Below are 4,139 nucleotides of genomic sequence, written 5' to 3' on the forward strand. Positions count from 1 at the left end.
AAATATTAACCGCGACTACCCTTTAGGGGCTCAATATGGAAGTTCCTATTTTCAATTATGCTTTTCAATTAGGCTTCGATTTCAGGCAACAAAAAGTCCATTCTGATGCCGCGGTAGCGCTCACCATTCACGGTTATGTTCTGTCTGCGACCAACATTTGAATGAAATTATTTTTAAAAAGTAAATGCCATAGATTGCTCTTTCGTGTAATTATAAAAATTCCGTCATCGAGTTCGGTGTTAAGTGTTTTACTTAAAATAAAAAAGGTCTATATGGATTACCACCCTACCAGAACAGACTGGGTAAATACTCCATATTTTACAGGTAGCTTAACGTGGTGGTGTGTGGTACAGTTTCTATGAATTTCTTAACAGAGCATTGTGAGAATTTTACTGTATACTTCATACATTTTTGTATACGTGTAAGTTTTTGTACTATTCAAACGTTTGTTTATAGGAAGATTCTGGGTCCTTATGAGTAATAGTATGCACTTTTAATCGACTACGGAGGATAAGATTAAAAAGTTATGCATTGTAATAAAATAGTCATACTTAGTCCTTAGTACTTTCTGATATCTAGAAGTAGAGAGAGACACATGCAAAGGGACTTTGCCTAATAGTTAGTATCATGGCACTGTTTCCTTCCCACATTCATACATACATACTTCGCAATGAATAACTATTCTCAATGCAGCTAGGTTCTATACCTACTTTCAATATTTCAAAATTCATTTACTAAAAGGACCTGTGACAAGTAATTATGTATGCTAGCAAGCATGAAGCATAGTTCCGGGCGTGTGTGTCACACGTGCAACCAAACCTTACGCTTATCCTTTCCACGATTCAATGGCAAGCGTGTGTCAGCATAGCGCCCGGAAAACCAATTATGCAGGACAAAATATTCAAATCAAATTGCTATAGTAATTATCGAAAATTAAAGGTTCACCCTAGCACCACTGCAACTAGTTAAGCTGCATGCACGCAACAGGGCAAGTACAAATTAATTTCAATGTGCTAGGGTAAAAGTCTGGTATACATACATACATATTTATTTTAAAAGGGTAGGTTAGCGCATAAATAAGTTTAAAATTAAAATTCGGAATGACAAAATTTGTAAACGAGTGCGCATTGCTACGCTGACCTACAATTTTTAAAAGTCGGATAAATAAAATAAAGCGAAAACAAATGAAAAATTAGTAATTTTCCAAAGGCACGCTGCATTTTGATTAATCAGAACAGGTCCTGGGCACTGTCGATGTAAGTATGTAGGTACACACGTAGTTGCAGTGCACAGAATTTTATTTTGGTGGTAGATTTTTGTTAATATTTTAATTAACTGCGGACCCTTAAGTTACCTTCATACAAACTTGTAAGTAAGCGAACACAAACGCGCTTGCATGTACTAAATAAAATAAGAGTAGTGTTGATTGTTTGGTTGTTGGTCGTTGGTTGTTGGTTGTTGGTGCTCGTGCAAGCCAGCGGCCAAGCAACAGTGCGCGTACCCATTTACATACATACATACATACGTATATAGTTATTGTTGGCACGCTGCTGGCGCAACGGCGCGTGGCAGGTGTATTTACGAGTTACGTGCTCGTCAACTTGCAGAGAGGTAAAAAATAAAATAAAACCAAAATATCAACAAAAAAAAAATAAAAAAAATTTTATTTATATCCTTACATAGCTAGGGGATGCATTTTTAATGGAGCTGCACTAAAATCTTAGTAAGAGGGTCGCCAGGAAAAAATGTAAAAAAAACAACTCTGAAACTAAAACAACAAAACACTTAAATATTAAAAACAAAAAAAAACTTTCAAATGATAAATATTAAAAAAAGCTTCCGTAGTCAACTCGTAGTATTAACTAGCAATTGCAGCTTACGTCTTCGACAAAGTTCAAAGTTGTTGCTCCTAACGCATTTCAATTCTCAAAGCAAAATGTTGCCAATTGCTACTCATATCCTTCCCTTTTGCGCTCAGACGCTTAAGTGGTCATTGAATCCCAGCTCAATACTCAGCTGTTAGATAGCAATCGCTGACCGCGGGGCTCGTGTGGCTGTGGCCACCACCACCATCACCATCACCACCACCAGCACAACCACAATCTGCAGCACTAATGCCGCTGCAATTCTCCGCTTTTGCGTCCTCATCTCCCCTCGAACCCCGCTTGTTTTTGTTTATTTTGCCAAATATCGCCTTTCGTCTGCTGATTTACGTTTGATTCTTTCATTCAGCTTATAATGCTGTTGTTCTTATTTTTGTTGCTTTGGCTACTTTCTTTATAAACACACGTTTTCGTAGGCTTATTTGTTGTTGCTTTTTGTTTTATCCTGCGTATGTGTCTGCGCATGTAAAGTTGAAAACCCCTACAATTCAGTGGCACAGGCCATTAGATGCGGTCAAGTTGAAAACATCTGCCAGGTCAGATCGGTTTCCTTTCTTTGCTTTTTTTTGGTTTTGGATTTGTATTGCACTCACCATGACTTTTTGTTTTCTTTTTTCGTCGTTTTTATTGATCTTCTTTGTCATTCTATCTCTTTCTGTTTTCGTTTGATTGGAAAGAGTTTCCTAGGGGTTAGTGCAGATGTACTAAATATGTATGCCATCATGTGATTAACTTTCGATAACTGTACCTATACTTACGAAGGGAAGGATTAACTATTATATTGCATACATCCTTTGAAAAGAGGTACGCATTTTATTTACGCTTTTAGTAGCCCATTCCATACCTCAATAGAGTTTAATTTTCATTACTTGGTGAACTGGCAGGATTGAGGAACCTTTAACTCAATTAGCTGGTATTGTACGATGAATTTTAAATACCTCCTGATACTGCACAAAGAGAATCACCTTCAAGGTCTTGGGTTCCAGATTGACTTACCAGCGCTCAATAGAATTAAAGCTGACATAGAAGACAGCACTGATTACATTACGCCGGTTTGGGGCTTCAGTACAAAGGTACCCATTAGGTTCCCGACCTGATAAGAATAGGATGCAGGACTGCAAGTAGTAGAGTCTACATATGTCTATCTACACCGATGGTTGAAAGATAGAACGAGGAACCGAAGCCGGTGTCTACTCGAAAGCCCTGCAGATCAATCGGTCCATTCGAAGCTGTATACCCAATAATCAAACAAGGTGTACTGATCGGTTGCCTATTAGATATAGCTGCTATACATCTCATTTATACAAACAGCTATATCAGTGAAATTTCGCGAACTAACGCTTAAAATTTAAGCCGTCAATATAATATTCATTATCCGAACTTTGCCCTAAAAATGAATACTTGGGGTTTAGCTATAGAACTACAAAACGAGCCTATCACATAATCAGCTCTCAGAGGCTATAAATGTTTTGTTAACTACGCGAAGGCAGTTACTTCGTGAGAGTGCGTGGAGATATAGATATTTAGTAAGTGGCTGAACCGATGAAGTTCAAAAGTTGTGCATGTTACTATGCAGGTACAGCAATATCGAATGCAGAGCAAGGTTGGTTGGCGGAAGGGCGCTTATTAGCGTCTTGGAGGTAATGTTCCGAAAATGGTCATGATGCGGCATCCCCAGTGCAGAAATCTCGCGGTTGAGATGGGTCCACATTAAGTGCTTTAAGGACGAGTTCCCAATGGACTCTAGAATATTTTCTGAGATGGAATATATTTAGTTCTCGTTCAATTTTTGTGGAAACACTATTGTTCGTTTTATCTGGGGCCGTTAAAAATAGGGCAAACGGGAGGTGAGTCTTTCTTCTAAAAATCAGCTATCACGGCCTTCAAAATGCCAGGGATAAACTCAAAAATTGTGCGCGAGATCATATACAGCCTTAGCGAGCTCGACATACACAATACCGTTACACTGATGTGAGGTCAAGGCCAACGAAAAAGCAGAACCACTGGCTAGAGTCGATTCGGTCGGCCATACTTTATCGCAGAAACACTGTGACTATTGACAAATTCCCGACACACTCCAGCAGTATAAAGCGTTCCTTGATGCCACATCCAAAGGCACGACTACATTTCCGCTGTTTTTAGGCACAGTGGATTTGCGCACTCTTTTGGGACAAATCATGGGATTCATGGCCTTTAACAAGTACCCCAACTTAATTAGCGCAGTAAAAATAATACTATTCCGTATCCAGATTTTAT

Source organism: Rhagoletis zephyria, unplaced genomic scaffold, assembly GCF_001687245.7.
Source record: "Rhagoletis zephyria isolate East Lansing unplaced genomic scaffold, Rhagoletis_zephyria_1.1 Rzeph_scaffold_19915, whole genome shotgun sequence".
Lineage (NCBI taxonomy): Eukaryota > Metazoa > Arthropoda > Insecta > Diptera > Tephritidae > Rhagoletis > Rhagoletis zephyria.